Source organism: Gossypium arboreum, chromosome 8 (assembly GCF_025698485.1).
Source record: "Gossypium arboreum isolate Shixiya-1 chromosome 8, ASM2569848v2, whole genome shotgun sequence".
In the NCBI taxonomy this organism is placed as follows: Eukaryota; Viridiplantae; Streptophyta; class Magnoliopsida; order Malvales; family Malvaceae; genus Gossypium; species Gossypium arboreum.
The window spans coordinates 132,048,530-132,058,693 of NC_069077.1; positions in this window are offsets into that span (position 1 = coordinate 132,048,530).

Below are 10,164 nucleotides of genomic sequence, written 5' to 3' on the forward strand. Positions count from 1 at the left end.
GATTATTAGTATATTATCAGGATTTTTCTCATCCCTGTTCTTGCTCTCTTTCATAATGTTTATCTTTCTTATCAATTAGTTTACATGTGTTAAATCTATGGGAACTAATCTGATAGGGGAGATTAACAAGTGGATGTGAGACTGATTAACTTCTAAGTAGGGTTTCTTAGCAGATTAACTGTTTGGGATAGGAAGAACTTAAAACCCAAGGCTTGATGACCCTAGGTGGGAATGAACCTAAAATCGGTATTGTATATTTGTGAAAACCTTATCCCAATCCGGTATTAAGTGTGACATCGAGAGATAAGTAGTTCTTGACGACTCATTAGATTAGTGGAAGGCCGAGAGGCCCTGCTAGGTTAATTACTAGTTGATTGAATAGAACCTAAAGTAGGAATTAATTATGAACACTAAAACAAGTTAGTCTTCCATCATTAAAACTGATAAAATATGCAATCTATTTCCACTATTATTTATCTTATTTTTATAAAATATGTTTTCTCATCAACTTAGGATTTATCGTAATATAATTGAAGTAAATTACTAACTAGACCCATTAGCATAGAATTAATCTTATTTTAGTCACGCCTCTCATGGGTACGATCCTCAAAGTACTTCCGTACTTCGTTATAAATCTATATTACAACTTGACCCTTATACTTGCAGACACCACCTTTATTCACATCCTTAGTAGTAGTATTCTCACTTTCGAAGTTGGTATGTCGGAGGCGGTCAACACTACATATTGCATATGTTGTATACCTAATGCATCAACTTTCGGTTTCTTATCTATTTGAACTCAGACTTTTACTTACATCAAAGTATACGAGTCATGCATGCATAGTCTGTTATCCACTTAGGATTTAGGTATGCCATAATATGAATGTCACAAGTGAATAAATCTATAAAAGGAATCAACATCTATTCTCCTTGGGTCCAATCCGATGTCTATCAGTCTAATTAGCCACATCTATGTCTCTATCTTCTGGGAGTCATCCGCTCTGATTTCAAGATAAAGCATCTCTCCAATTGGACTTAATAGACGACATATTAGTCTATTAATCAGTTTGCTCATTTTCGATGAGATTAATGACATTTTTAGGTTCATTTACTAATATAAGTTGTCTTTCTCTATTACGATTCGACCATGTAATACTGCTTATTTTAGTTAAACATTAGATATCCAATGAGCAAAATTTGCTTTTATTTTCTTTGCATGCAAAAACCATATGAGGACAATTATACAAAGTATATTAATGTCATCAATGAATTTATTTTATTAACTAATTTGTTCAAAAAAATTACAAGTTTACGAATGAATAAACTACACCCAAGGCACCAGATCCAATAAAATAGTCATTTTAAAAGTTCATTGGCTAATGTTAACTTGGAGTACCATTTTGACATATTTTGGTGTGAATGTATTTGGTTTGTCAGTGAATTAACTAAAATTGAAATTTTTAAGTGTTATTTCAGTTGATCCAAACTTGTACCAAATTGGACCTTTTGGAAATAGAAAGTTATGTCGTGATGACATACTCTCAACGTCGTCACGAGACGTAGTCAGTGAGTTGAAGTGCCCATTTCCACATGCACTTTGAGCAACCTTGTTGGGTTCAATAAGAGGATGGTTGATCATTTGAATTCCTCTATTAACTCTCATAACTGAGTCATTACAAGGCTCTTGTAAAAAATTCAAGTGATTTAGTAGATAAAGGAGTGGGAAATAACCTTGTGTAATGACTTGCTCTATAATGACCCGATATCTAGTAGTGTCGGAAAATGCGATTTTGGAACTCCATTTTCGTAACTCGAGTCCATAAATATTAAATATTAATATTTAAAGGGTTAATTTAAAAATATATTAAAATTTAGTTAAGTAATTTAGCTGAAAAAGTAGTTAATTAAGTCATAGGGACTAAATTGTAATAGTTTAATCGCTATGGATTTTTAATTACAAAAAGGCTTGAGGACTTAGATAGCAATCATCCAAGGGAATAAAATGGTTAATGAATCAAATTAGAATGAATTTTAGTGGATTTTGATGATGATATCCATTAAAGATTAAACTATTATTAAATTAAGGTTAATTAAAAGTAAAAATATTTAATTAAACTAATTAAAGTTAATTAGTAATTAATTGAATTGTATAAGTTAAATGTTAGTGGAAAAATATCATCATCTTCATTCTTCATGTCGTCCTTCATAGATGAAAGAAAGAAAATCTTTAAACCCTTGAACATTTAGCCAAATTTATCAAGTAAGTCCTTAAATAATTTTCTTTGATTTTTATAGATTTATGATCACGGGAGCTTGATTTAACTAGCTCGTGTATCAATTTGTCCAATTTTTGAAATTTTGATAAGTTTCCATTATTAACAAATTGATGAATTAGGTTTGAAATTGATAGAGATTAAGCTTAGATTATGAAAAGTACTAAATTGTAAAACTTAACAAGCTTGATTATAAGCTTGGTTGCATTAGGGGCCAAATAGAATAAAATGAAAAAAATATTGTCAAATTAAGCTAGAAATTGAAAGTAAAATGTCCCTCATGAATAAATGTGAAATCGAATTTTAATCCAAAGCTTTAGATCGAAAGTTATGTTTGTCTCGGATTTAGGGACTAAATTGAATATATTGAAAAATATGTTTGTCTTTGTAATTGGAGGTGAGTTGGACGGAAAATTGATAATGTATATGTTTTGTGATTGTACGTAGATAAAGTTGACGTAGATCCTGTGAGAGGAAGAGGGAAAACGAAAGTTGTCGTTGAGTGACTTGAAAACTCAATTTGTATTTCTATTATCCGAGATCAATTTCATTGTTGTATATTTGTAATAGTTTGTAGAATATGAAATTTAGGTGAGTTAACAATGATTATTTGAATTGAATTGCTATGTTTGAAATTGAATATCTAAATAATGGACTAAATTGAATAAAAAAGAAACTACATGAATTATTTTATATATGTTATTAGATATGGAATTAGGTTGAAACAAGTTATATGATATGTTGAAATAGTGAAATTGATGATGATTTGTGAATGATATAATTTGAATCGAACTATATGATGAAATCAGAAAATTGATTACCCTATTAACTGTTCAGGTAGATTTGGATATAGTTGGCATACCATAGGATAAATTGAGTACAAGTTACTTTGACTATATGTCGATGATCGTTGGGCGTATTTTCTTTTGGACATTCTATCAGTGATGGAAGAAATCTTTACTTTGGTTATACTGATGAGCGATGGGCACTATCTATATACTTGAAACATTCAAATAAGGCATTGGGTGCCAAATTGGTGTGTTGGTTGGGATGTGTGTATCCGTTTGAGCCCTAGTCATGTTAATAGGGGATATAAATTGTTTAATTGATTAAATGATGCTTGAAATGAATTAATGTTATGAAATTGGGCTACAGGTGCATATATGTGATATATGATTATCGATAGCATGTGAAAGACCAGGTGAATCGGTTAAATGAGCCTGAGGGACGGTATGTAAAGATAACGAAGGAATTGATTCAATTTGGAAATGAAATTCGGATTTGGTTGAATATGTTAAATTGAATCGAAATGTGATCATTAATGATATTGGTATGATATGTTCAACTGGTTTGTTAATTGAGGTATATATAGTTGATTCATTTAACATAATTGTGTACCTTGTGGCATATACATGTTGATAGGTGGTTTGAGGATTAGCATGTAACAACCTAAGTCCGAAGGCTTGACTAGTGAACTATGGCATTACTGGAAAAACAATTGTACCAGTGAAAACAATATTTTAAGATTTCATTTAAGAGGTTTTGCTGAAAAGAGGTATTGACCAAAGAATTTAAAGAACGTTAGGTGAGCAACAATTTCATATTATAACCAAAGGAAATAAAAAGAGGTTGTAATGACTTTTTCAAGAATGAAGTTTGAAGTGCTCAGCATTTTAGAGATAAAAAGAGAAAATAACGAACAATTTAATGATATTGGTGATAAAAATATTATATTTCTCTTTGTCTTTTGACGGAGTAAATGGAAAACGTAAGGATCATTCACTGCATATGAAGGTTGAAATATGGCAATACGGCATAATATATTCATCTTCCACAATATTCAAACAATAGTGCGAATTAAATGAGTTTAATTATAACCTAAACATATACATGTAATAAAAAAAAATGAGAATTGCCCGATGTGTACATGTTACAGAAGAAATGAAGGAAAACGCACAAAACAGTGACATTCTGGCTGAGTCCCTTCAAGAACACAACTGACAAAAAACACCTGAAAGGAAAAAAAAGGAAACAGGGTAAGTTCAAAATGAACTTAATGAGTTCCACACAAACCAGAAACCTTTCAACCCAACAGTACAAATCATCAAGAAGATAGGTACAAACAAGTCTACAATTAGGCTTATCAAACATTATCAAAGAAACCTGCACTCACACTACAGATGTTGAATATATATCCACACACAACAACTAGTGGATAATAGATACTTATCTGTAATAAGAGAATTGAACATCATACATTTCGCCAAAGCATCACGCATTCTTTTAATTCGCAAAAACCTTCAGAGTGCATAGAACGTATCCTCCACTAATTATGGTTTGCCTTTGAATACAGTTCATTCCACATCTTGATTTGCCTGGAGTGACAAATCATATGTGGATATTAGTTACAGCAGAATCACATTCCACGACAGATTTCATCTGTTTCAATAAGACACTCCACAGACGAGTATTATTTTAGCTAAGAATAGTTCGACTACTACCATCCTATCCAAAACTCTCTCTTACGTAGTTTCTAACACTTCATTTTTTATTAGCATAAGGCAACTCATAGAAAAGGTTCACACACAAGTACAGATTGCACAAATATTAATAATACAATATACCCATGCATTAAAAATTACAATTTGTAGGCATTTATAGCCATAACTAAGTACATTTAACATTCAGATACATGCAACACTAATTATAACCATATGGTGGATACCATCCACAATTTAAATACCATTTCAATAAAACAATTAACTATAAAACATTTTTACATTTGAGACGGTTTACATGCAGTACTCTTACAGATTTTTGGACATCCTTCCTTGAGTTAGCTTCTGATCGTTATAAAATTCTGAAGAGCGACGGTACAATATTGTTCTATAGAGCTAGTAATTCATTTATCCATCTGAACCTTCGCAAATCCTTATTGTTAATTCAAACACCTATGTGTTCCCTCGTAAGGTCGATGCATTCACCAATCACGGGTTTGCATTAACGTGCATTTTTGAAGGTGAATATCGTAATATCATAATCTCCAAACATTTCTCCCGTCACATTCACACATCAATGATTTACCTCTACAACCCCCTTTTCCACCAATCTGGATACTGAGCTTGTGCTCCAAGGAAGGAGTATCCATTCAATTATTCATGCTTGTTCAATATTTATCTTGTTATTATCATTTCAATTTGTTGACACAAACATGCACATCTTATAACTTACATGCAATCATATGGGTACAACAACAATACTTGAAAAACCAGTTACGTGAGATGGTAACTCTACCATCGATCGATATGATTATATCGTGAAGGATGACTACACACAACTCTATTAGCACACAAACACAATAGGATCTTCTACTTGGATATGCAACATCATTAGAATAGTTCATTAACTCATCTAGCAAGAGAGGGAGGGAATTCACTTGGAAAATCTTCCTAGAGAGCTCCAATCCATACACAATTCTTTCCACAGGCAACGAGTTAATACCTCTAGCCTCAGATAGAAAGAACAAGGAAAAATGGAGAAAAGAGAAGTAAAATTCTTCATCCATCTCCTCCACAATATATATACATAAAGCAATATAACATAAACAAAATAACACTTTTGGCCAGCTACCAATCAGGATACTTGTAAACACGAATCCACCAATTATACTCAACAAATGAAACTCACCAAGTGTCATGCAAAATGACACGGTCCTACCTTACATTTGAGACGTATCTAGTACGTATCCACTATCGGGGGTCCTATAATAAAAGGAAAAGTCTGCTAAAAAAGGGCTCGGCACAAATGTCTTCACCAATGGAAGAGCTTCCCAAAATAGAACTGGTATCCACAAGATGATGGATCACCACAAAATAGTTCAACCAAAACGAAGTGACAAAGCAAATCAGTCCAAACTTGTGAATCAAACTTAGCTCATACTCAAATCCTTATTGACCCGTCTTGGCCAATCCTGTAATACCCCTACCCGTATTCATTGCCGGAATAGGGTACGAGGTATTACCGGAGTTTACGAATTAATTTTTTTTTTAATTCAACATATTTTTATGATAGATTCATGCATTTATATAAGATAACGTCATCACATATCTATAACCAGGTTTGTTAACCATACTAATGGCTAACTTTACATTCATTTCACTATAACATTTACTTTGTTAGCTTATACATGCCATTGATTTCCAAAATAAAGTTTCTTTACATACCGAAATCCTGAGGTTGACAGTGTGATGTGTCTCCGACCAAATCCGACCTCCGAGCTCTTAACACTACAAAATAGGGAAAAAGGAAACGGGGTAAGCACTTTGTGCTTAGTAAGCTCATGTAACAAGAATTATACTTACCTAATATTTTCAATACAATATAATAAACATTCATATATCCATTCAATGCATTATTACCCTAACATGCACAAACTCAACATTCAAGTTAGTACAATAATTTCCATGTATCAATAATATATATATATATATATATACCATGATTGATGCACTCATCAATACCATGATTTTCATTCCCTTATTATTTTCATATTTATCCCGTTGAATTTATCGAATTTCGATGGATTTTCGAGGTACACTTTTAGTGTACAATTAAGTCCGTCAATTCATATTCATGTGCGCACATTTCCATTTCGAGAGCACACTCATGAACCTCAACCTTGCGGCGGGATTACCATCGAGCTAAATCCTGCAATATAAACTCATAGAGTATTGTCGGGATTACCGGTCCAGCTAAATCCTGCAATGACAATTACTCTAATGAGCTTGGATCCGAATTACAGTCCAAAGCTAAATTCAGACCTAATTCGGATTACCGTCCGGCTAAATCCATTTTACACATATTCTTGGGAGGGCTATATCAGATAGGATCACTCGTCGGGCTAGATCCTTTTTACCGTCAATTCCTTTTAGAGATCCATCGAATTTTCCTTTCATTCAAACGGGATTTCTTCCCATTTTATCAAATATATCAATGTTTCATAAATTTTCATACAATGAACATTCAAATCATATTCATATCAAAAACATGCATTTCAAGCATTTAAGAATATAATTCAAGTTACATGAACTTACCTTGATACTTGTTTGTAAACAGTAAAATCTATTAATCCCGAACTTTTTCCTTTCATCGATCTAGCTTCGTATTTGAATCTTCTGGATCTAAATAAATAAATTTAATTATCAATTTAATACATTTCATGTTCATATGCAACATTCTCTATAATTCAACTATTATTTATAGTTCATTCAAAGCTGTCTACCTGAGTCATAGTCACTAAGTTATTTATAACTTGAGATACGGAACTCCAAATTAAGATCCGTTAATTTTCAATGAAACTAGACTCATATATATTTTTACCATAAAATTTTCAGAATTTTTGGTTTAGCCAATCAGTATATTTTATTCTTCAAAGTCACCCCTTTTCTGTTGTCTAACAGTTCTGACCCTTCTTCGCTAAAAATAAATTATATCTTTATACAGAATTCAAATGATGTTCTTGTTTGTTTATATTAAAAATAGACTCATTCAGAATTCTAGACATATAAATTTAAGTCCCTAATTATTTTTATTCAATTTTTTATAATTTTTCAAAGTCAAAACAGGGGAACCAGAATTCATTCTCACCTTGTCTCACAAAATTCATTATATCTCAAAATTTGAATATCCATTGCTTACAATATTTTTCTATTTTTCTATGAGAAACTAGACTCAATAAGCTTTAATTCAATATTTTTTCATTTTCTAATTCGATTCCTACAATTTTTGGTGATTTTTCAAAGTTAGTCTACTGCTGCTGTCCAAACTGTTTTAGTGCAAGTTGTTTATTACCATTTTTCCCCTAAGCTTTTAATAAATGATAATTTCGTCCCTACTCAATTAGCCTCTCAATTGAGCTGATTTTTCTCAATTAACATTTTATTCTATCACCTTAAACTAGTTTACAACCTTTAGGAATTAGAATTTCAGCAATAGACTTTAATTCCAAACATTTTCACAATTAGGTCCCAAAAATCAATTTCCATTGAAATTGCCTAATAAAATCATCTCATAAACAAATTAAAGCTGTAATTTCATTCTATTTCATCATAAACTTACAGCACTCAACCACGGTGACTTTAAATTTCATCCATGAAATCAAAAACTAATGAATTTAATAGTAGGATCTAGTTGTAAAAGTCTTAGAAACACAAAAATTACAAGAAAAAGGCAAGGATTAACTCACTTGGTGAAAAAATTATGAAATACCAGCTTAGAGAACCCTCCTATGGCATTTTTAGCTGCTGAAATTGAAGAGAAATGAAGAGAAATCTAGATATTTCCTATTTAGTCCTAGTTTTATTTAGTTAATTTTGCAATATTCCAATTTTACCCTTAATTTATCAATTTTTCTGCTGATTTCATACCCTTGCCGTCCAGCCCAAATAAATTTTGGGTCTAATTGCCTTTTATATCCTTTCTCATTAGACTAATAAGCTATTTAATCACTCTAGCAACTTTTACACCTATTACAATTCAGTCCTTTTCATTTAATTGACTACCCAAACATTAAAATTTCCTAACGAAATTTTAATACCACATTAATAACATTTCATAAATATTTATAAAATTATTTTCGACTCGGTTTTACTAGATAGAGGTCCCAATACCTTATTTTACCCAATTTCTTCAGTAATTTCTTTTTCTAACTAATCACTAAATTGATAAAATTTTCCTATCAATATTTTCATACGATTTTCCTATCATATAAATTTTCAAGCAAAAATATTGAAATAAATTTCTCTTTAATTCGGATTTGTGGTTACGAAACCACTGTTCCGATAACATTGAATTTACGCCATTACAACTCTTCCCCCCTTTTAAGGATTTTCGTCCTCGAAAATCTTACTAGTAAAGAGGTTTGGGTATTATTTCCTCATTGCCTCCTCCGGTTCCCATGTTGCTTCCTCAATCCCGTGCTTTTGCCACAATACTTTCACCAAATTTATCTTTTTATTTCTAAGCTCTTTTGTCTCCCGTGCCAATATCTTGACCGGTTCTTCACTGTAAATCATATCCGGTTGAATCTCTACTTCTGTCGGAGAAATAACATGTGAAGGATCTGATCGATATCGTCGTAACATAGATGCATGAAAAACATTATGGGTTCTATCAAGTTCCGGTGGTAATGCCAATCGATAAGCGACCGGTCCAATTCTTTCTATGATTTCATAGGGCCCGATAAATCTTGGACTCAATTTACCCTTTCGACAGAATCGAAGAACTTTCTTCCAAGGAGACACTTTCAGAAATACCTTGTCACCGACTTGAAATTTAATCTCTTTTCGCTTAAGGTCGGCATATGATTTTTGATGATCGGAAGCTACTTTTAGACTATCTCGAATAACCTTTACTTTTTCTTCTGTTTCCCGGGTCAAATCAACCCCATGTATCTTCCTTTCACTGAGCTCTGTCCAATATAACGGTGTTTTACATTTTCTACCATACAAAGCTTCATACGAGCCATTTTAATACTAGGCCGATAAGCGTTATTGTAAGCAAATTCAATCAAAGGTAGATACCTCTCCCAATTACCTTCAAACTCTAGTATAGAACATCGAGCATATCTTCCAATACTTGAATTACACGCCGATTGACCATCGTCGAGGATGAAATGCGATCTTTGAAATACAACCGAGTACCTGTGGCTTCTTGCAATTTGTCCCAGAAACGAGACGTAAATCGGGGATCTCTATTTGATATAATGGAGACAGGCACTCCATGTAACCTGAAAATCTCAGATATGTACAGTTCAGCTAGTTTATCTAAAGAATAATCCATACGTACCGGAATAAAGTGAGTTGACTTTGTCAATCGGTCTACAATCACCCAA